The sequence below is a fragment of the Notolabrus celidotus genome, chromosome 2 (assembly GCF_009762535.1).
Source record: "Notolabrus celidotus isolate fNotCel1 chromosome 2, fNotCel1.pri, whole genome shotgun sequence".
Taxonomy (NCBI): Eukaryota; Metazoa; Chordata; class Actinopteri; order Labriformes; family Labridae; genus Notolabrus; species Notolabrus celidotus.
The window spans coordinates 29,827,098-29,852,146 of NC_048273.1; the positions used below are offsets into that span (position 1 = coordinate 29,827,098).

Consider the following 25,049-nt stretch of genomic DNA (forward strand, 5'->3'; position numbering starts at 1 on the left):
ACTGCTCCTCGGACATATTTTGTGCAACATAAGAATTGATTTGGATTTGAGTGTCTGTACACCAGAGTAATGTAAGTCCAATTAATTGATTTGGCTGTCATAAACTCCTGACACTGATTTATTTGAGCTGCTAAATGTGTCACTATTGTGCTCTTTATGCTGTTTGGTGCAGTGTCTTCATGCTGAAAACGGCTGCATTCTGCACCTGAAACAAGTCTTATGAAATGGAGGCAAGAAAACAAAAAACCATTGGTTGTAAAAATATGCTAATCGGTTGTCAGATGCTCCAAGTAGCTAAACGAGACACATGGAATTGTTTGAGCCACACTGCTGATATGAAAACTAATGACAGCAGCTTTAAACAGGCAAATAATGTCTACATAAATATTGCAATTGGAGGCCAGACCAGGTCCTCTAGAAAGGCAAGAGTCTTGCATAAGTAATCACCCTATAAAATAAATAACTTGACATTGATCTGAAAGCACTTAGGCTCAGCATAAAGCACCCGTTTCCCGTTTTCAAAACAAAGAAAAAAAGGAAAGGATGATTGTGCTTTGTAGGCTGATAAAAGTTGTTTTGAAAGTCTCATAGAGTGGTAAGCCCTCTCTCTTTTACCTCAGGGCATCGTAAGGATCTTTAAGGAAGTTTAAAGACAAGAGATGGCCAAATTATGCTCTTTATTAAGGAAACGAGGGGAACAGTGGACAAAGCTCGGTCTGAGTCATACATGCATAAAACGGAGAGAGGATTCAACTTACTGTTGTTATTTTGTTATTGGGGAGATGGGAAGCAGAGAGGAGAAAGAGGAAGTGCAGAAGAAGTTGATATCAGAACAAAATAAGAGTGAGCAAAGAAAAGAAGAAGTGGTGGAGTTTGGTTCAGTGCACTGGTCGGACATTCACTGTGGTTGCCCTCCATCTTTAAGCCATGCAGTGACACTCCCCACTCCTTCTCTCATTTCACCCATCACTGGGTTTTCTTTTTTCTTCTTTGTGAGTGTGTGTGTGTTTGTGTGTAATGTCAGATTCACTCGCCTGACTCCTCTGACCTTACCTTTTCACAGCTGCAGCTCTGGAGTGCCCAGCAACACAAGTTTCTTTTATCAATATGTCCTGTTCTGTATCACATCTCTGATTCCTGCTGGTGGTTGAGGGGTCACTGTAACATGTTTTTTGTTGCAATTAACTTTACTTACTACTTCTGATTGGTCATGCAAAAGCTGCAACCAGATCACATAAATCATATCCAATCTATCCCCAGAAAGGAGTCTGGTGTCATGGTTGTCTAAAGTTTAGTTTTGTATTTTTCTAGTTTTCTACTCCAGTTGACTTTCCTGTTTTATTCTGTATTTGTTGCCTTGTGTGTCATGTCTTGTGTTACTTCCCACATGTATTAATAATGAATTAGCCTTGTTTTCTTTGTCTTGTGTTGTCATCAGTGATTACTTCTTGTGTTATATTGTCATACATTACCCTCAAGTCTCTGCACCCCTGTGTTTAAGTTTTCATTGTTTCCTGTTTTATTTTGTAGTGTTCCCCACTAGTGTGTCAGTTTTAGCTTTACTACCTTCCCATGTGTGTTCCCTGCTGTTTGATTACCCTCATTAGTTTCACCTGTGTTTTTTTTGTCACACCTGTGTCTGATTACCCAGTTTGTGTTCAGTCTCTGTTTCCTCCCTTCTGTGTCAATTCATTGTTTCATCTTCCCAGCACTTCCCTGTGGATTTACCCCGATTCCTTTTTGTGTTCCTTTCTCTGGTGTTTTGTTGGATTTCTGTGATGGACATTTTGACTTTGGACTCTGATAGAGTGAGTTTTGTTTGCCTTTGGTTTTTTTTTGTTAAATTAATCTTCAAGCAGTCTGCATGTGGGTTTCCTTCCTTTGTTTGCTTGTTCACATGGCATCCGTTACATTAATTCAGTTTATGATTTTGACAATGTGACATAAATTTTAGTGTCCATTAGTTTGTCTCACCATACATCATCCTCTTATTTCCTTTATTGTTAAAAGGAAGTTTGTCCTTGCTGCTGTAACTTGCTAAATGCTGCAAAGTGCTCTGCTCATGGTGGATTAAGATGAGATGAGACTGAGTCCTGTCTGACCGGATCTTATTCTGTTGTTTTGTGGTTTGGTGGTTTATAAATAAGATTGATTGATCATTTATTGTCTTTGTACAATGTACAACACAATTTGTATTAATGCTACATGGTAACAGACATGTGCAGACATCTTTGCAGCTCTGCTTAAGAACGTTTCCCCTTCTTCAACCCCTTCTTGCGTGTAATTCATCATGTTACATATCATTCTTCCAGGTTTGCACTGATCTCCTCTGGTGGTGTGTTTTCCTGTATATTACTTGTTGTGTTCTTCCATTGGTGCACTGCTTCTAGAAATTTTGGGGAAGCTGGGAGGAAAAAGTGCCAGTAAAGTCAGGGTAAAAATGTTGTCTGTTTCTGTACTCACATTAGTTTTGTGCATATGAGAACACAGCTTAGATAACCATTGACAGACTATCAGTGTATCAGAAATGCTCCTCTTTCTCTATCATGACTGAAGAAGTGCAGTGTTTGTAAAATGAACTCTGCTGTGGCTGACTTGTCAATGGAAATGTAGTTGTAAAGGTGTGGTGCTAAAGATTGTGGACCCCACACTTTCTAAGCAGACTGATGACTTATCCCAGCATGATTTCATGGTGCTGAATCTGCTACTGCTGAGTGACTGACTGAATATGAATTCAATAAAATAGTCTGCTAGTGAATGTTTGCTTAGTTGCTTGTTCAGCCTGGAAAGGTAAAGGATAGCACATGTGTTCATTTTGGTAAAAAAAGAAGGAGAGGACATTTTTAGGGAAAGCTGCAGCAGGTTGTAGATCTAACTTTGTAATCAAGGCACAAATCTGAGACATCATCATGAAGCACAGACGACTTTAATTGTCATTTAGTCCTGCTGACTCACTTTTTTACACTTATGCATCTGTGTGGTTGTTTTCCTGCAGTGTGCTACAAGGACTCAGCTTCTGAACAAACTCCCTCATTACTGCTCCAGTCACAACCAATTAAACAGAAAATGATTGTAATATTAGTTGAAAATACACATAATAATAAGCCGACCTGTTGCTTTGACCTTGCCCCTCTCTAATGTAATAGCATCTTCAGAATTGATCGTGTTCAGGATTCAAGTGGTGCACTGGGAGTAGGTCATGTAAGCGCCACTTGAAACATAGTAATTCTAACAATCAGGACTCTTATGCATGCACTGGTTCTCCCCTGACCTCCATCTCTTTATACATAAAGTCTCATTATGACTCTAAACTTCTGCTAACCCCAAACCAGACACCATCAATTTAATACTCTAGGAGCTCATTTTTGTAGTTGGTCTGGTCATCACCCCATTTCATTTTGATTGCATTTTGTCTCTAGGCAACCATATGAGCAATCAGACAGATTTAAAGCACAGTTCATGGCGAGGGATTGTGTTATTAATACAGACACAGCCATAGTATAAAAAGACCATCAAGGTTTTAAGAGAAACCTCTAGTTCCTCCATTTTCAACTATTATTCATCAGTAAACGCTATGCAAGACTTGAGAATCAGTCAAGAGGCTTTGGGGAACTGAGTTTTTCATTTGCAGGATATCACTCATGAAAACACTACTCATAAGTCAGCCCATACAACAAATATAAATCAGTAGCAAACACATTTTTGAATAAAAATTTAATTTGTAGAGGCGATAATATCCTTATCCAATAACTAAGCATAATAGCATCAAATATTTAGAGTGCCCCAAAAACGACATGTGATAACATTTGAATGAGAAACCTTGCTATTGGCTAAAGGTTGACGGTGAAGGAGGAAGTAGTCTCGCTTATTGAGATGTCAAGTTTGTGGAGAGAAAGAATCAGGATGGAAGACAGGGTCAATGAAACAATGAAAACGACAGAAGCAATCTTGTTACCAATCAACAGTCAACATTGGTGTCTTCTATCATGAACATGGTTGCTTACACGTATCCAAGAATAGCCTTTTCTCACTCTAAGGGCCCATGTCCACTGACGACTGTTTCCCTGCTGGCAACACCTATTGTCTTTGCCGCTACTCACGCAACCACACTGTCAATGTCACTTTTCTATCTGATCTCAATTACGAAGAAGCAGGACTTCTGTTATAAAATTAAACAATAAAGGGTGATGTCTCTACAGAACAGAAACTAACCTCACCTGTAGACGTTGTGAACAGGACTCCATCAGGAATGTTTATGTTGACATTTCTGTCCTCGTTCAGCTCACCTCTGTCTCCTAGCTTTGATGTTGACACACCTTTTAAACATAAATGAGGCAAGTCACAGCTTTGAATATTTTTGCTATTATCCCTTCTTCTTATGATTCATGTTACTTTATAGTGACCAGCAACCTAAAGATGCACTCCCCAGCTGTGCTGCTGTTGCCTGGATTGCAAGACAGGATGTTGCTCCACTTCTTCCTATCAGATTGTTGGGGTCCAGGAGCTACCCCTGATGCTCTCAAATCTAAGCCTGGAAACTGTCCTTATTTTCTGAACTTCAAGACCAGCCTGAACTTAAATCTGTTGCAACAATGTTGAACAGTTTTGAATGCTGTTGGAGAGCAATGTTTTTGCCACAGTGTCAAAAGGCAATGGTGAAATGTTCCAGACTCTTTCCCGTAGTGTAATTTTATATGACGTGGTTCACATGACTTCAGGTTGAGAGTTTATCACTGCTTATTTATTTTCCTGTATGCTTTTTCCCCCCTTTATTTTTCTTATATGCATTTTATTGAGAGAACAGGGCAGTGCATAGAGTGGGAAAGGTTGGCGAATGACATACAGAAAAGGGTTGCTGGTTTACATTGATCCCTGGTGGCCTTCAGAGGACTTCAACCTTTGGGGCACACAATTTAACTGTGAGGCCTAACCGGCGCCCCTCTTATGGGGTTCTCACCAATCAGAATAAAGTACCTGGCACAGCTTGGCAGTCATTTTTGAGACTATTAGAACTGGCATGGGGTATGTATGGCACAAAGTGGTCATGTCACTCAGCCAAAACTATCCTTAGATGAGAGAACACTCCTACATTGTGTTTTCAACAAACCATTGTTCCACTTAGAAGGACCGGCTTGAATTTACTCAGATTGTCCTACAAAGTTTATTTGGTTCAAGGTTTAAGTTGTGGAAAACTTTTTAAATTCACTCAGAAAAGAAGGCTACACTTTGCATGTTTATTAAAGAAATTCCTCTTCACTCACAGGGAAAGAAAACCCAAAGTGCTGGAGGCAAAAAGAAGAAAAAAGAGCATGATAATTTCTAGAGTGCTTTTTTTTTTTAAAAGAAAGGACTTAATGCCCTCTCAATGAGAAATTCTGCAAAAGAAAACTATGCCATTCAATTTCTTGTCCCTGTTTTGAAATGCAAATATGATCCATTATAAAATGCTCATCACATCTACCCCCAGGTCTATTAGTAGATGTGATGTAACTTGCGGCAATTCTCCACAATCTGCACAAGACTGATATGTTTTATTGTAAATAATTTTGACTCATCCTTCTCATTACTATTGTGTTTGCATTTATTTTTGCTGCTTGTCTCAGCACTCAGCATGTGTGCTAATGCGATGAGGGTAAAACCTTGCCAACTCCAGATAAATGTTTTAATTGCTGCTTTGTTGCTGTGCCATTTTCCTTTTGATCATTTAATTCTGCTGATTACTTCTGCCTCCCATGGAGCCACATATTAAAGTATTTAGAGCTGAAGAAATTGCAGCTTTGTTTTCATACCATTTCACAGAGAAAGCAGATTATGTTCCAGAGAACACTTTATCTACAATTGTACCATAAATGTGATGTCATTTTTGAACCAGGGAGGTCTGAGATGGAGTGTGTCAGCAGAATTACCGGCCTGCCTGCTGTGCCACTAACAGACAGATGAAGGACTGGAAATGAGGAACAAATATTCTCTCATTGTTAGCAGTCAGCCCGGCAGCAGAGCGGCTCAGTTAAGCTGTCAGACTGTCAGGCACCAGTCTGCAGCCAAAACAGGCGTGAGATTTACACAAGACTTTATAAGTGCTCTAACAGCCAGACTATTACACAGGGACAATATAGTGATTATTATGGATGACTCAACAAAATTAGAAGAAAACTTTGGAGAAATACACAAAGCAGACTTAGTGTACAAAATAGACGAGGACCAAAAAAAACTGCAAGGAAAAAAAGCTTGTACTCTCACTCCATTCCACATAATGCTTTAATAGCGCTATGTTTTTTTCCCTTTTCTCTTCATCTTGTCAAAACTTCTTGTACTGTATAGTACATGGATGTAGCCTCATGATGTCATCCATTGGTTTATGAAGCAGAGTTTTGACGTCTCTTGTTTGCAGCTGCTAGATTATAAATGCTGACTCAACCTAACTTTCAGACAACCTAACAAAAGGCAAAGAGATTAAGTTGAGGCTGCCTCTTAGCCTCCTTGCTAAGGGCTACACTGTGCCTGCCTTTCAGTCAAGTCAGACGTTTTTCTCATGTGAAACTTGTATTTTTTTGTACCAGGCTGTAAACATGTTTATTTTTGCTGTAAAGATGAGCTTCATAGAATAGGTGGTTCCCCGTACTTTTGCAAGTGGTGTCTCAAGGAACTGCAGTTAATAGCACTGCGTTCATTTCACAAGATAGGGTGTTGTCACTTGATACACACCCATTCCAAAAAGAGCATCTTTACAGGAAAAATAAACATGTTTACAGCCTGATACAAAAATTATTTTGGTCTGAATAGCTTATTTCTCTATTGGCACAAACTATCCGGGGAATGGGATATCATTTTTAAATAATTTGTTAGTTTTGAAGATAAAAAAGTTTCAAGTTTTGCATATTTAGGGGCAAGGCTGACTAATGTATTTCTAATATGGTGACCGCCATTGAAAGGCTTCAAAACTCACATTCAGAAACAACTGCGTGACGTCACTGAGACTACGTCCATGTTTGGTATCGTCCATAATGTGAGCGCACCAAGGGATGATAGTCTTTTAATCTTTGACAAACACAAATACAAGAAATGGAAAAAGGACAAAAAATGTTGAAATTATTTTAAAGGTGACATATCATGCAAAATCAACTTTTTAATGGTTCTCTACCTGAAATATGTTTCCCTTGTATGTCTACAAACCCCCCGAAAATGAAAAAAATCCATTCTGCCCCTGTTTTGATTTCTACACCTTTCTGTAAATGTGTGTGAAACGAGCCGTTTCAGACTTCCGTGTTTTTGTTACGTCACAACAATATCCGGTCTGTCACGGAGTCAGAGCTCGGAGCTTGTTCAGCCCAAAGACTGTATAAAATACAACTCAACTCCTCCTCTGTTTTTCATTACCTGCACACATGTGTGCTAACAAGGAGCTTAGGAGGGAGGCATGCTAGTTGTAGGCTGTCTTAATAAACACAAAGGTTGGTTTTACTCCCCACGTCTGCAGATTTGAAGATCTAGTGGATGATTTTTATTTTTCATGGAAAAGTGCTAGCGCTAGTTAGCATAGCCACATAGCTACATGTTCGTCGCTGTGTACCAAGACACACGTCTACATACTGATAAATAAAACAACAAGAAACACAAAATCTTTGACCAATCTTCAGAAAGGTCCTGCTACAGGCGCCTCTCTGTCAGGATCAGATTCTGGATCAGATTCAGAGGGTTGAAGTGGCGCGGTCTGTAAGCAGTGTGTCTATTCAGCCAACATGTAAACAATAGATCAACGTGCTGGAGAGCTGAGGCCACATCTACTTCCTGAGGGGGCGTGGTCAGAGAAAAACTGACTGTTCTGAACAGGGCTGAAGAAGAGGGTTTTTCAGGCATGCCAAAATCTGATTTCAAAGCGTTTTTTTGAGCATAAACTTTAAAGACATGTTTTGAGGACCTCTAATACCAATATATTTTGATGAAAAGAGCATAATATGTCACCTTTAAAATGATCTCAAGAAAAGACACCTTTTAGATATATGAAGTTTTTAAAAAAAAAATCTTAGAAATGTTAATATGCTAATCACAGACTTGCAGTAGAACCACTTGGAAAAAAGAGAGACAATTTGAGGGTAGGAATAAGACCTGTATCTGCAGCCATGCTTGAAGTCCAGTCTGGTTGTAATTTAGATGATAATATAGGTCCAATGGTTGATTTGTCCCTCAGTTGGTTCCAGACTTAAACATTTTTAAATGCATAGCAGTGAAACAAAGTCATGGTCTCCAGATGATAATTCCTACAGTTTGATTATGTTTGAAAATTCACTAGAACCAATAACTGTTTATTTTTCTATATCTGTACAACATACTTATTCAACATATTCATGGTCCCCGGAACAAGAATTTAAAAAACCAAAAGGTAAAAGGCAATCTTTGATCCCCTGAATTTGTACCCAGCTTCATCCTCAGGTAGATTCATTCAAATTGTAAAAGACTACAGGTCTTTAGGCTTCATCCTCAGGGAATCATGAATATTCATCTTATTGTTTATAATATATTTACGTCTGGAACAAGGGGCTGACTGACGATGCCATTCCTGAGCCAAGCACCTAAAGAAGCAAATTTTTTTCTCAAGTGTGGTACTTTTTTTCTATCATCCTACTCAGTAAACTTTTATTCATGAAATGTTCTGCTTTAACACACTGACACAGCAATGACAAGACCTCAGGTATAGCAGTCTACAAACTGTCAAGAGACAGCCTGTTTCTGCTTAAAACCATGAAATATTCAGTTTTACACATGACAAGGCAGAGATCTTCTACTCACTGCCAGAGTACACAGAACACAGGATCTTATTCTGTTGAGAGCTGCAGACAGACTGACTTTCCAGTGTTAATGTGTTGACTGTGTACTGTACTTCTCTCTGTCAAGTTTCTGTCACTGTCCCGAAAACCTTGAGGGTACAGAAAAAACAATAATTGTCTAAAAAAAATAAACTTTTATCAACAGACCCATTATCAAGAAGACCAAAAAAAAGTTTGATTCCAAGATGTTCAAGCAATGTTTGCTGAGTTAACAAATTGCTATATTCCGGATGAGGTTTCTGTTTTTGTGTGTCTTATTCTTTGTAGCACAGTGTCGACTTTCAAAGAGAAACTGTTTTAAAGCGGATAAACATATACAACATCTACATGTACTTGCATGCCTTTGATAGAGTGTGAGAAGTTTTGTAAAGGCACAAACAAACGGACAGACTTGGCTGAGAGAGAACAAGAGAGCGAGACGATCACAGTTAAACAGGTCCACTTTGACTGTCTGGGACACTCGTACTGCTCTAAACTCTTTTACCTTTTGTGTTTGTTGGAGTGATGGATGGTGCTCATCAGTATTCAGCATCTCTGTGTCTCTTGTCATTCCTCTGGGTACCCAGCTATGTCATGAAAAAGGTAACCTCAAAGATGCAGTGCAGATGGATACATTTTCTGTCTTTCTTTCTGTCACTTTCTTCTGTGTCACTGAGCCTCAAGGGCAAACCCTCAACAAGCCGTACTTCATAGTTGACATTTGACTTGTATCACTTGATGCTGAATACAGAAGTAGTTTAGGAACAGTGGCTGGTACTCGTTAATCCAAGGAGCAAAGGTAATACGATTCCGGTAAGTGGGTGGCCATTTAAGTTGGAAAAAGGAAAGCAGAAAACCCAGATAAGCTGAAGCTTATTATGCCACGGGTAGTAATTCTTCTCAGTCTTATGATAATTAAATAGGTCCATTTATAATCGCTCCTCTCACTTTTTTTTTTTTTTTTTTTTGCTTTTGGGGGATCCCGTGGCTCAGGCAGCTTTTATAAAGGAGGTGATAATGCATCACACCACTACATATCAGAATTGTTGAGCATTGAGCTGAAACAATGCAACATATTCCCACAGCAGCCATCTAATGTTGATGTCATGCTCAGGATGGGAGGCTCTAATATTGTCATCATGTGTAAATATTGTGTTCTAGGTCGTCAGTCGTATGAAACTTGAGAGTCTGACAAATTATGGTCATTTCTCATCTTCCCGATTGATAAGCAACCATAAAGAGGAGAGATGGTGAAAATCAGGAGTGTTCTGGACAGATTTTGAATTAAAGAAACATAGTTGATAACCAGTGGTGGAAAAAAGTATACTGTCTTCATTACTGAAGTCAAAGTATAGATCCTCCTGGTCAAATATTACTGTGAAAGTGAAAGTTGCTCTGTCAGATTATTACTTGAATTAAAGTACTGAAGTACTTGCTTTTAAAAATACTTAAGTATTCAAAGTACTTCTTAAAAATATCTCAAAACTTTGTATTTTCACAATACATAAATGCAGTCAGGAATACATAAGAGTACATTAGGTTACATCATGTGTATCTAGAAGCCATTACTTGAAATCTCTAAGAACTATACCATGGAATAAAAACAGAAACTAAATTACTCCAATCACAGATAACTTAGTTTGAAATGTTCATCTGGAATGAAACAAATGTTACGTAGCTCAACACGCTTTCTCAGGTTGGACAGTGAATTTTTGTATTTTTGAGCAGAGTGGTAAACAGGGTGAACATTTCAAATGATATAAATGACCTTAAAAGGTCATTTTAAGTATTGTGTGCAAGAGAGAGTAAAACTCTAGGTCTATAGTGTGGTGTATTCAAAGAAAAGTGCATTCCCTTGTGCTGTAAGTCTGGCTTACTGTCAAGAAAACAGTACAAAGACCGCTTGCATTCTTTGCAGCTCTGTTTTTTTTAAAATGCCTTGTAGTGCCATGTATCAGTGTCTGACAAAGCCCCGGTCAGTGACTGGCAGTTCAGCAGCCTTTTACCTTCATTTGCTCTAAGCTGTCTGTATTTGTGCTATACCTTTTTTTTTCCTGTCACCTTTTAAATGTCATAACTCCTCCAAGGAGAATCAGCCTCGCCTGTTCAAACACCTCTGCTTCCTCTATCCAGCTTTCCCTGGCCAAGGCCATGCTTTCACGACAGATTATCCGCTGAGGTTTTACAGCGCCAATTTCGCCTTTCCACACTAATTCACTGTGTTTTGCAGTCAGTGCTCTACTAAAATCCACTGCTTTCCTTGGTCAGCTTAAGGCCTGCTTGGATGGTGGTGAAGAAATGGCAGCATTGTGAATGGCATTGTGATCAATCAACCTTCTTACCAATTGCAACTCGAATCAGAGCTTCGACTCCAGAATGACAATCCAAACTTTTATTTCATGCATTGACAGATCTGAATTGCATTTCACAAGAAATCAACCTTACTCAAAAATAGCTTTTTTTCACTTAACTTCTTCTTTGAACAGCAATTGTTGTAATTTAGCTTATCAACCGTGGACGTGGGTGATGGATTAAACTAGTCACTGTACATTGCCTTTTTAAGATGCAAATACACCCTCGCCATCACTGTATGTCTCATGGGGCCATAATGGTGGGGTGAGCTGGCATTGGAGGCAGTAATAGAGACATACAGACGCGTAACAGAGCCACAATGTGGGCCCACTGTACAGGATACAATGGGAACTACATCCTTCCCTTTACACAGCATTCTAGAATACCTAGCAATGCAAGCCAAGCTGGTTGCACAACTACTCAGCCATTAGTACCATCAGGAATGCTGGAATTAAAGAAAGGTATGAGTATTAGGTACAGAAAAAATGACACCAACAGTATCTTAAATAGTTAGCCAATGAGTTCAATATTTAGACCTCAGCATTGACCCTCCTTTAGTGAGTTGAGAGCTGATTTAGGACACAACCTTTTCCTATAGTCTTAACTATAGAACAAGATGCAGCAGGAAGGTTTGGCTATGGTACACCTGTCTTCACTCAAGATATTGCATTTTGTCAAAGACAGAGGGATAGGAAAAAGGAAGAGACAAATGTAGGCTAAACAGAGGTCCAGTTCAGGACTCGGGAGCACCAACACACAAACAAGACTGTTTGTTGTTTAGCTGGAATAAGTTAGCAGAAGTGCTTTTAAAGGTGACATATTACGCTCTTTTTCATCAAAATTGGTCTAAGAGGTCCCCAAAACATGTCTTCAACGTTTATTGCTCAAAAAAACACTTTGAAATCAGATTTTGGTATGTCTGTAAACCCCTCTTTTTCAGCCCTGCTCAGAACAGACTGTTTTCTGTGTCTGTGCCTTTAAATGAGAATGAGCTCTCTGACCACGCCCCCTCCGGAAGTGGATGTGCCCTCGGCTGTCCAACACGTTGATCTAATGTTCCTATGTTCCTGACGGAGAGGCGCCTGCAGCAGGACCTTTCTGAAGATTGGTCACAGATTTACTGTTTCTTGTCGTTTTATTTGTCAGTATGTCAACATGTGTCTTGGTACACAGCGACGAACATGTAGCTATGTGGCTATGCTAACTAGCGCTAGCACTTTTCCATGAAAAATAAAAATCATCCACTAGATCTTCAAATCTGCAGACGTGGGGAGTAAAACCGACCTTTGTGTTTATTAAGACAGCCTACAACTAGCATGCCTCCCTCCTAAGCTCCTTGTTAGCACACATGTGTGCAGGTCATGAAAAACGGAGGAGGAGTTGAGTTGTATTTTATACAGTCTATGGGCTGAACAAGCTCCGAGCTCTGACTTCCGTTACAGACCGGATGGCGTTATGATGTAAGAAAAACACAGAAAACTGAAACGGCTCGTTTCACACACATTTACAGAAAGGTGTAGAAATCAGAACAGGGGCAGAATGGATTTTTTTTTCATTTTCGTTTTTTTTTTAGACATGCCAGGGACACATACTCAGGTAGAGAACCATTAAAAAGTCGATTTTGCATGATATGTCACCTTCAACCAACCCATAGTAACATCTGCTTACTCGGTTGAAAAAACCCTGCTAGCAGCAGAAGTGCTGCGAACTGAAAGTCCTGCCAAAACTACAATTAGATGTCCACTTTCCTCTGCCTCCTATTAATCTTGAATAGTTATTGTGAGCTCCATGTGAAAAGCTCAACAAGCTAGGGATGAGGACTAAGCTAACGGATATAAACAGTGATTTTAAGCTAGCATTACTGGACATTGATATATAGCCAATTCAATTTGGAAGTTATCGGGTAATTAAGCTAAGCTAATCAAAGGAAGAATTCGATTTTTTTTTATGCCTTTCTTGGTTTTGCAGCAGAAACAGGGAAAACTAGTTGCCAAAGTTTATCCAAACAGGAGGGGTATTGTAGTGGCAAAGAGCCCATTTAATGCACTTCTATCTCAGTAATCGCACTTATAGATTCATATTTTATCATAGTTCTTTTAATCCTGGAAATAGATACAGACATCAGAGTATATAAGTTAATTATAGAACATTGGTTTTTATTTTTCATTTTTTAATGTTGCAATCAGTTATGTATTTTTTAAAATCAGTATATAGATTTTTTGCTTTCTCCTGTCTGTGCAGCACTTTACTGAAAAAGTACTGCATTTAAAGTACGTATTTCCTGCATGTGAATACATACTAAAACATTTACATCTTGTAAATCTTTGAATAAGAAATCAGTCAGTGCTACAGGTCGAATACTTGTGAATTCACGAATACATTAGGAGAGAGAGGAAGGGAGTTTTTATTGGTAGTATTCAAGGGAGAGGTTCCGGTGTCTGGTGGTGAGGCTTTCAGCAGTGTGACTGCCCCCTGGTGGCCGGCTGCAGTATAGGTCAAAAAATCCGCAGTCAAACTTTAAAAAATAAATACACGTCGTACGAATGTTTCTCACATCCGTATGCTGTGGTGATATGTAGTTAGTATCTGAGTGTTTTGTGTTCAAGGCCTCTTTTTCCTGAAAAGTTTCTTTTTCGTTAGTTATTAGAGTTTAAAAAACGGGGTTTTATCCGGGTTTCCTTTGATTCACAGCCGTCGTGGAGTGAAACTTCAAAGGACACACAGCGTCTTGTGACGTCACGCTGTAGGGTAGAGCTTATTACAGTGGCTTCACAGGCTCTGGCTGCACAATGGCGGCGCCCAGGAGCGGGATTTTTTGGCTTCAGAACCGTACAACGGGAAGAGGCGGAGCAACGCTGTCCATTTTTATTCACAGTCTATGGTAGTATTGAGACATGATAGTTGAAAGGTGATTTTAAAAAATCTGTTCCCTGAAAAGCCGTAAGATTCCCAGAGATCCCCTTTTTGTCAGAAAATGGGGTATATGACCTGAGCATGATTGGAAATGCACAGGCAACCTGTTCCTGCAAAGAGGAGAGAGCCAACATAGCCTTTGGAGGATAAGACAAGCTTTTCAAAACTGTCAGCAGCCTGTGGTTTGTAGTCTTAGATAATTAAGATCCCTCTGTGCTTGAGAAGTGAAGTTCAATAATGTTGACAAAGTATTCTCAGCTGAATTTTTGTTGTCAGACTAAATAGACATTACAGGACATCTCTGGATTAATTGTGAGTAATTTGAACTGGCCTTATTCTCAGCATCCATTAAAAAAGGCCTTAGATTACACTAAAAAGTAATCATGGACACAGTGAACGTTTGATATGAGTTTATAATCAGGTATTCTTTGGAACAGCTTCCCTGTGGATGAATGAAAATTTAAGTCACAGCTCCCGTTTCATAACTTCTTTTGTCAGCTACGGAGCAACAGCAATTATGTTCAATTTATCTTCCTACTGGGTATTTTTTCATGTAAGCAACTGAGATTACTCTCAGCAAAGACAAAAAGTATTTTAAGTGCTTTTCTTTTTTCTCGTTGTGTTTTGGTGGAAGAAAATTAAACGTTACAAAGAAAGGAAAAACAAATCAACTTTACAAATGAGAATCGGCTCCCTATCTTATGCCTGGGAAACATGTTTTACACCAATGCACTTGTCATTTTCCTTTCCAGCAGTCATGTTGATATCACATGGACTTTTGTCCACCTTTTCACCTAAGTGCAGGTTGGTCTTGAAATGTGGTGTGGTCCAACAGTTTTATTGCATAATACCTTGAGAGACTTTGCCATAGGGTCTAGACCAACAAAAATCTGGTCTTAAGTCTATGGTGCAACATTTTCTTGCCTAAGGATACCTTAGAAAGATGGCAGGATACACATAAATACATTTAAAAAAAATGCCTGAAATTCACCATTTAAATATCAATGCCTCCGCCTGCAGGCACATCTGGCTTTTGAAGGAAATGAAAGATGATGCTCTGAATGGTTTGATTTGACCCTGAAATATGTAATCAAGAGACCTAATCCAACCTCTTTGCACCTTTTGCCTTACTTAGTGCCCTGATTGTGCACCATTTAATAAGCAAAAGGTGGTCAAACAAACCTTAGATGGCCTTGAACCATTTACTTCAGACCATGCACTTTAGTTTATTTAGGGCATTTTTGTTTGCCTTTATTAAATATGACAGATGAAGAGAGACAGGAAATATAAGGAGAACAGAATGGTGGATGACATATGCATATGGTTGTGACCTGGAGTCGAACCATCGCCCCTACTTTAGATTGTTTGAATAGGACACTTCATTTTCATACTTATAAACATGATCTCAAATTGTGTTGCACAATTGAACACTGAAACAAAAGTTGGTAAAGTCTTAAATCTCAAGTCTTGTTTGAGATTTTGAAAGGACTTTAATGCTAATTTCAAATGTCCTATTTACTGATGATACTATTGATGCACAGAAATGCATTAAAACAAAAAAATGGTTTAACTTTAACAAAGTTAACATAATTAATGTAAGTATTGATTGTGTTATAAGTAGACACACTGGCTGTGTAACCCCCTTAACCCATCATACAGATCTATGCTGTTTTTCTATTTCATTGCAGTCCCACAGAAAAATATGTGTATGTATTTACTTCAGAATATACCATTTATATGTTGGTTTGAATAACATGAATAACAAGTAAATCAAACTTAACAAGAACTGGAGAAATAAGCATTGTTTTAAAAAATAAATTGAAATTGTTATGCAGTTAGCTGTTCAAGGGTCCCTAATTCAGAGTCAATCTGACCACATTTAGAGCTCCAATTCGTATCCTTGACATTTTAAAACATGAAAGTGTATGAGGCATGAAAAGGTCTCTATTGACTCTCCTCTCCCTCTGACACCAACTAGTCTTACTCCTGTTCCTATGTGTGACCCATTATCCGCCCCAACCTTCAATTATCTGTCCCGGTACTCAAGAGAGCTTCAAGTTTAACCTTTCAATTAGAGGAAACTTCCAAACTTTCTCTGTCTCTTTTTCTCTGAAATTGTAGAGTGAGCTTAACACAGTGTAAAATTGTGAATCAAGGGTTCAGTGACATGACACATGATGCCTTAACATTAATTCATTTCCCCTGCTTTTACAGAGGTGTGTGACAGTCCACTGGTGACCAATTTGCCGCCGTCGTCATTCAGAAGCTCCTCCCAGCTGACCAGCAGCCATGGGCCTGTTTTTGCTAAGGTCAACAGGAGAGAAGGTGAGGAATCATTCATTACTTTGTCCTTTGCTCTGTTTTATTTTAGATCATGGGTATTGTCTTAAGAAATAACTGGAAATGGAAGTTTTAAGATTTGTTCCTGGAGTTATTTTGATGAAAAGAAGTTCCTGCCAGCTCATGCTTGTTGGTTTCATTCCTCACACTCCTCCGTTGCAGATGTGACCTTTTAATTTCCCACAGCTGGGTTGCAAAGCGTAAACAGTGCATGGTTTGTGGGATGCTGGCTACCCATGAAAGTTTTGCCTTGTGCAGCTTTATTTTGTGCACTCAGTCAGTTTTTGGCATTGACTCTCTGGAGGCGCCTTTGGGCCAGTGAAATGTTGGGAACAGATTGAGAAAAGCAATGTCCCTCAGCTGCATCTCCATCTTTTACTGAGGTGTTTTCTGTTCTGCTCTGTGGGCTGCAGTGCTGCATTCCCCCTTAGTGCAGGAGAGAGTCTTTGGCTCTCCACAGGACACAGAGCACAAAACATCAAAGACAAACCTCAGCTGGATTCACATAGGCTGAGAGATATCTCTGCAGTGGCTGGGGATAGAGAGAGACAGAGATAAAGACAAAAAAACAGAGAGATAGATGGAAAGAAGGATAGAAATGACAGGCATTACAGCCAACCATCTGCATTGTATATTGGGATGTATTGGAATTGTATTAGACTAGTACATCAAAAAGTCTCCACAGGGCCACCTCCTCTCAACAGGGGTGTAAATCAAAGTTGGGTTTCACCCACCATAATAAAAATTCAAGAGGGTGCTCTCTGCTGGATGCTGATGTGCGGCTTTGTGCCTGGCTATCATGCCTCTTTGTGAAGTCTTTGGTAGAAAACAGTTTGCAGATTTTCCATTTAAAGAGCTCAGTGCATCACTGTGGTACCAGAGCAGAGAAACATCAGGGAGTTTGGGATTTCTTTCTCTTTTCCCCCCACTGTTAGAATAATTTGACCAACTTGGAGACAAATTGAAGATAAGCAAGCAGGGTGTTTTTTCTGAAAAGTTAGGCTGGAGTTTTCTCTCCCTGTAACCACCTTTCAAAACATTGCAGGAAGTTAATATGAAAGGGAAATTGTTGTCCTAATTTGTTTGGGTTTGTACTCACTGCTGAGACAAAAAGGCAATCATACAGCTGGACCTGTTCCAGCTGCAGCTGAGAGCCATGGGTCTTATTAATGTTTCAACACATTAAAATATTGGCAATATTAAATATTTTTTAAATTGAGTTTCCAAACACGTTACAACGAAAGGAAAAAAGCAAGAATATCAAAATCAATACATCAAATCTTGAATGTGCATTTATGCCTCATCTGATTACAACCCTAACACCCAAAGAATGTAAATGCAAATGTAAATCTAAGATATAAAAACTTTTTAAATGTGCCATGAAAGTGATTGGTAATAAAAATTAACTGTCCCTTCAAACCATCTTTGAAAAGACTATTCTTAATCAGGCACAAAAAATCTTGAAGGAGTCTTCACATGTTCTTTATTCAGATATGAATTACTGCCCTCTGGCAGATGGTTCAGAGCATGCAGATATAAAAATGAGCAGCACTGCACTTATTTCCACGACAAATTTCCCCCCGGGGACAATAAAGTTCATCTTATCTTATCTTAAAGAGATGGGACATGTTGTGAAAATGTTGATCAAACAGTTTTGATGGTTTGCAAATCATATAACCGTATATAAAATTGAAACTAGTGCGAATACAATGTGTCAAAAACAGAAAAAAAATATTGTTTTGTGAAAAGTATATGCTAATTTTAGATGCCATGCCAGTGACATGTTTTGAAAAAGTTGGGAGGAGGAACATATCCCAAATAATAAGATTTATTCATAACAGCTTAGCAACATAACTGTGAATGAAAGGGCTTTCCAGAGAGGCTGAGTCTCTCAGAAGGGATAATGGGACATGGTTCACCAGTCTGTGAGAGACTGTTCGAGCAAATAGTTCAACAATCCCAAAATGATGTTAATTTGGGGGTTTCATCATCTACAGTACTTAAAACCATGAGAAAGATTCAGAAAGTTTGCATAAAGGCTTGAAAAAATTACTGGATGGCTGTGATCTCAGCGCCCTCGGTCAGCATTGCACTAAAAACAGACCTGACTATAGTGGAAATCACTGCATGGGCTCCATTTAAGTACACTTATTTGTACTTCTGAAACCATTGTCTACGAACACAGGTGGCCCCTGCATCCACAGTTAAAGAATAAACTGTACCATGCAAAGAATAAACTATATATAAACTTGACCTTGAAACGTTGATAATGAAAGTACACTGATGATAATACCTTATCAGTTTGCTACTTCACAACTTTCAAGTTTCCCACAGAGTGAAGTGCAGTACATAAATCAAATGGTGTAAGACATGTTGTGTTTCTGTGAAAAGTAAAGGTCCAGGAGGGGCAGCTTGGAAGACAGGTCTCCAGAAACTACAAAAGCATGCTGTCTGGAGGAACTGGAGATATAGCATCCTTTAGACCCCTGACTGATTTTTCCTCGGCTTGTGAATTTCTAGGCATCTGCATCAGTGACTTTTGCTCTCATGGTGCTCACCAACCATCACAGACTCTCTCACATGGGTGAACAGAGGCAGGAGACAGAAACATTGAAGAAACTAGCCGTTCACCGAGTCCTGTCAGTCACTAAGTAGTTACAAAAACCCACCAAATCTATCAGAGAGGGCAGCTGGTGTGCTGGGGTTAGAGAACTCCCTCATGCCTTCTTGGTCTTTGCTCCTGTCAGTTAGCCCCTGGCAGTAGCTTGCACTTACAGGACTGTACACACATGGCAGTTTAATGCTTCACTTCCAGTGTCTTGCCCTGCTATGGATGGGCACCACTGGTAGTTAATCTCATTACTCCCACAATGTGCAAAATGGACAATTAGTGTGTCATCGGTTTGGGGAGAGGCCAGAGATATTGGCTTTGACAGCTTTGGCAATGATCCTCCAACAGACGGCTCTGGTTTAGGGGCCAAGGAGGCCACAGCTCAGCTCAGAGCTGATAGTCTCAGCCAGGGATAACTTTTTCATGAAAAAGGAAGAGAGAATGCTGGTTAAACTACTCTGATTTAGAAGAAGTGAGACTCTCCAGAACTGAATAACAGCCAATTTTTGTTATCAAAATCAATCAAAAGTAGCTTGTGGGTAAAAAGTAGGACTGCTGATGTTAATCCAAAGTGTGTTTAGTCAGCATCCTGAGCCACCATGCCAAAGTAAATGACTCATAAACATTTCACATTTCTTGTCGAGGAAGCTTGAGCATAGAGTTCATGGTTTGAGTTTATTCATCAAATTCTTAAAACAGTAATCACAATCAATGGCTTCCACACCACATTTACTATGTCACTTGAAAGAAATAAAATCAAGACAGAAACGGGCATATTCTATATGTTGAAATGTGGTACCATGCACTGGTTGGTGCTTTGAACAGTCATCTTTCCTATTCTTGGGTGCCTTAACTGTGCCATTCCTTAAAATACAAAATAATGAGGTCAGTCATGTAAAAAAAAACACCCTGCACAGTGACAACCAGGTTTTCAAGACTCTGAAGAGCACAGTGTTAATAGATCAGCAATAAGCACCCTTTATCAGCAGCAGACTGATAGACAGTCTGTATGAAAGGTTGGGGTTAAAATATTAAAATGACAATATCTGCATTGGTAGGGCACCAGCACTGAGATTTTTTAAATGCTATTTTATGGTTAAAGTGTAGCAAATGTTATTTAAGTGATTTAAATTATAAAGTGACTCAGCTTGAACAGGACACACCTCTATAGTCAAGAAGCCTTAGAGCTGCCTGCATCAATAATAGAGGCATCAATTAATGCTTTTGATCCTATTTTCTCCAGGACAAAGGCACCATACATGGAGCGACGCCTGCGAGCTAGTTTAGACAGACAACTCGAGCTGCACTGCTATACACGTCACATGTCCCAGTCTCATAGCCATCATCCAATCCCGCCCTCTGTCTCTCAATTTGGCGGTCTATTTAAACTGGGAAAAATCTCCCATCTCTCCCTCTGCCTGTCAGCGCCTCTGCTGCCTGCATGCCTATTGCTGAATTTTCACCGCCACCCCAGCATCCACCTGCAGGCTCTGGGGGTGTTGAATATTTTTTGCTGATCACTCCTCAATGTCTGCATGTAAACTTATCTGCAGGGAGTGATGAGGCTGGAGCCTGGGCACCAAACATGAATATGTATTTGCTGCTACAATAAACAATTTAAACGTGAGTTGCCAGACTGAAATATCACTTTATCACATTTTCTTACACAATCTTGAAGTTTACAGGGCAATTATAATGTTTCATCTACTTTAAATGCAACATGAGGGCAACCTCGGGGCACACCAGTGCTCTTTATGGTCACTATACTGTAGCCTCTTGGTGCATATTGCCCTCTGTAGCAGCATGGAGTCTGCAGTAGTGGGTTTAACATGGAGGCAAAGTCACCCCCAGCACCCTCATCTCTTTGGGTGTCTTTAAAAATAATTACTGTGCTGCTGTTTTTATAAAACCCACCAGTCTGAACACCCAAGCTTGTTATTCTACCCAGAGACACCCTGCTAGGTGTCATAAACCTTCAAAATTGGTCTTGTCTCTGTTAATCTGTGTTGGTGAACAACCAATGTGTGCCTGTGTTGCTTTCATGGAACTGAAAATAAGAGTTTGAGGAATTTGCCACAGGAGTTGATACTTTAATTGGGTTGCACACTTGCTGCACTTGCTGTCTATGCATATTTCATCATGCAGAGACACAGATACATGTGAAGTTCATAAAACTCTCCCGTTCATGCAAGATCTGTTCCACTTCTTTCCCCCTCCTTGGTGATATCCCTGCCCCTCAGAGTCTTGTTGCCCTCCTTGTACAGTGCAATCTGCTCCTGCTGTAAATGTCATTTTATCTCAGCCCCATGAGAGCTGCCAAGAAAACATTGAGTTAACTCCATTCAATCTTATAGGCAAATGTTAATGACAGCATTTAACATTTACTGGCAAATGTTAATGGCAGTATTTAACATCTAGAAGGTCTTTGTTTTTCACTAGGCCATACTGCTAATTGCACATTAGAAGCTCTGTAATTAGGCTGAAATAGGCTTGAAACACTTCATCAATTCCCAGTAATCATTTTCTGGAAGTGCTAATTTGGATTTAAAACAGGGATTGAAACATTAGCAGGGGGCTGCAGGTTGAAATTATACGTTAAGGGGTCCATGGAATGAGGTATTGATCTTTGTGTGATGTTTATGTGCCACCTCTGCCTCTCCAGGTGCCCGCTTCATGCTGCTCTTTAACACCTGTTATGCTTAAATCCTACAATACCTCTACTCAAAGTCTGAGGTCGTCTACATAATTATAAGGAAAAATAATGTTAGAATCCCTGATGAAATGCAGCTTGCATACCCCCCTGAGCTCTACAGCATTTCTTCTGCATCCCTCAGCACATTTTCTGATTAAAAACCTGAGTTGTAAATCCACGACAGCATCTGAGGAAACAAACTTCTTACACACCTCCTGAATGCTGAGACTACACAACCTATTTACTCCTGTTACTCGACTGTCACATGAATGGATGATAACACTACATCTTAACATTTAGAATATTTAAAACAATAGATAACAACTTAAAGACTTGTTATACAATTATTGCAATAAAACTTTGTAAGACATCTAAAAACAACTGACGTGTATGGCTTCCTGACCAAAGAGCTTCTTAAAGCAGTGAGATTTATTTTCACAATTTCTGTATAAATGGTAAAATTGATGTGATGTTGTATTTTGGATTAATTTCATTGGTGGATTTAACATTGTTTGCAGCTTTGACACACCTTTCTTGTAGTCTCTTCTTAATGACTTTTGTCTTTCCTTCCTAAACGCATAGTTTTAGTTCCCTGAAATTAACTGAGCCTTTAACTTTTGATATCTTTAAGCCACTTGAAGGCAGTAGAAGCGGGTTGTAAACACAGAATTATCATATAATCACTAAAACAATGAGGTGTTGTACTTTTCAGAAGTACCAACAGTTGTTCATTGACACATCAAGCATTTATTTGGCAGCATTGTTGGTCATTTGGAGCCATGCTTCTGAGCCTCTGGTGACTGTAGCCCCTATCAATCTCTTTCGATCTGTCGTGGTTTCTATCAACTCCTCAGGGGAAAAATGACTGACTCTTTAGCTGCTAAATGCTCCATTATACTGACCAGCTGTTTAACTATGTTTGTCTGCCATTGTGGCTCTGAAGTAGGGGTGCACAGTTGGTTGTAAGAGCTTTCTTGCTTCTGCCTGTGGAGAAAGATAGATGTGGCAAGAGTGAGGTACGAACATCTGCAGATTGAAGTGATATTTCTGTCTGTCCGTCACCACAGGCCACATTGACGTTGTTATTGATTTAAAATTGTCACACTTGTAGCTACTTTAACTGTAGAAGCTGAGAGGCGAAAATTTGACATTACTTTAAAAAAAAATTTAAACGATTAGCCACACTCGAACAATTTAAAGTTGGACAGAAAAGCTCTGTTAACTTAGATTTGTTGTCGGAGATTAACATTATGCATGAATCTTGTTATCTGACTTGACTGTCTGATAAGGTCATATTTGCTTTCTTCTTCTTTCTCATACTCCTCTCATGCTATATCAAAAAAGACACCCAATTGTTGGTGCCCAGGAGTTTCATTTTTGTTGCCATGGTATTGAAAAAAGTATTGATATCATTTGAATTTTATTAGTGTTGTATCAACATTTAAATTGATAGTTTAATGGCCGCTAGAGATGTGCACAGGTAGTTGACTAAACGATTGAACTTCATGACCCTCGTTAATCTGTCCCAGAATTACGAGTCAGTTAAACAAGTTATCAATGTTTTTATTATTACAGGACTGAAATGTTAAGTCAAAGCTGTGTTTCATCCACCCACCACTAAACGAAGCTGTAGCCACGGTTTCTGCCTTAATGCTGCAGTGCTCTAATATCTGGATGTAAACAAGCACAGATGACAGATGGCGTCTCGTAGCCTGACACAGTTTGACAGTATTATGATCTAGATAATGGAGATAAAGTTGTATGTAGCCTGTGTTAACTCAAACAGGGTTAGCTAATAACAATAGACATGTGGAAATTTACCTGCAGGGAGGACTGAAGGCTGGTAATGCTAGCTCTGGTAACTTTAACCACACTCAGCAAACTTGAACACATTGTGCTCTATTTGATCTGTTTTCAGATTGTTCTGTTACCTTTAGACTATTCTGTTAATCAGAATCTAAATTTATGTTTAATATTACAAGTGACAACCTTTGTATGAATCAGATGGTGAACTTATACAGATAAAAAAGAAAGATATGACATGGTTTGCTTTATACTTAGGCAGCCGAGGGCCTGCCCAGGCATCGTCTGTGTGGGAAACTCTGTACTCTACAGGTATTTTTCTGTTCTCATTTTTCTATTATATCACCAAAAAAAACAGATTAACTGTACACTGATCCTTCAATGTAACATTATTTTCTGAGTAAACATGAATTTATTTTAAAAAGGGTCCCAAACTTCGTGGATCCAGCTCTTTTCTTGTTTTGTTGTCCATCACTCATGACTTGTTGCTCCTGTATGTTTCTACCATCAGCTTTGATGCATAAAGGTCTTGTAAATAATCTCTCAGCAAACTGCAACCTCCATTGATTTCTTCCACTTTATAAACTCCCTGTTAGTCTGAGTCCCATTACTTAGACATCCTTTCACTGCATCCTCCACCTGCCTACCTCATTTAGTTGTAAAACTCTAAAGCCAGCATCTCCAGAGGCCTGCCCTAATTTAACTCTGCTGATGTTGGCTGAGACCCCTAAAACTGGATTCATTACCTTACCCTTGACTTCACAGACATGTACTAGTGCCCTGCTATGTTAAAAGCAGCTCCTTGGAAGACTTGATTCTGCACTGAAGTGTCTCTGTTCCTCTGAGAATCCTGTTCAGGCTGTTGGCTCTGGTGCTGAGTCACTTTTCATATATTTAGTTGCATAATTTCTCCCAGGTTGTCAAAAACATGTTAGACTTTACCTCAAATCAACTGCTACTATGTGACTTCCAGCTCAAATCAGCTGAAAGCCCCTTTCAAATCCCCTGAAGCCAACATGGGACCATTTACAGATCTTGACCTGAAATAGTGTCTGTCCCTCTTCTTAGTTATCTGTGTCTTACTGCCTCTTTTTCAAACCTACCAATTTTGGGTGACTCTTCCTCCTGTAATTGCTTGTATCCTTTCCCCACATGCTGTTTTTTGTCTTCTTGTCCCCTTCAGTGTTTCATCTCTCTTTCAAGCAGCACTGAAGGGGCAACATTGCATCAGTGTGTCCCAGTCATTACTTTTATTTGGTGTGCACATCTGCTCCTTCTAGTGAAGCTATTGCCCTGACAAGCACTGTGTCAGTCTCTATTTCCTACGAGCGGCTGACACTGTGGCAATTTCAATTAGAACAGAGGGATGGGAATACTTTGCTGGATGTTGTGTTTTTTACTTTCACTGTCGTTTTAATGACACAATTGCTGAAGTTAATTCTATATGAGATGGAGTCATATGTTTGTGGGTGTGATGATACACAAGCTGGCTGGTAGCTCAGAGGGTTTCTCTGTGGTCTATCGTCCATTGCTT

At 39.4% G+C, this 25,049-nt stretch overlaps 1 protein-coding gene across 1 annotated transcript in view; it reads left to right on the top strand.

Moving 5' to 3' along the window:
* Window positions 1-1,646: 1,646 nt before the first annotated feature.
* The window catches only part of LOC117806654 (contactin-associated protein-like 4), a 111,701-nt gene continuing 88,298 nt past the window's right edge, over window positions 1,647-25,049 (top strand). The window contains exons 1-2 of the mRNA XM_034675638.1: window positions 1,647-1,808; window positions 16,284-16,394. The gene's annotated coding sequence lies outside the window, so the exon portion shown is untranslated. The remainder of the gene's footprint in view (window positions 1,809-16,283; window positions 16,395-25,049) is intronic.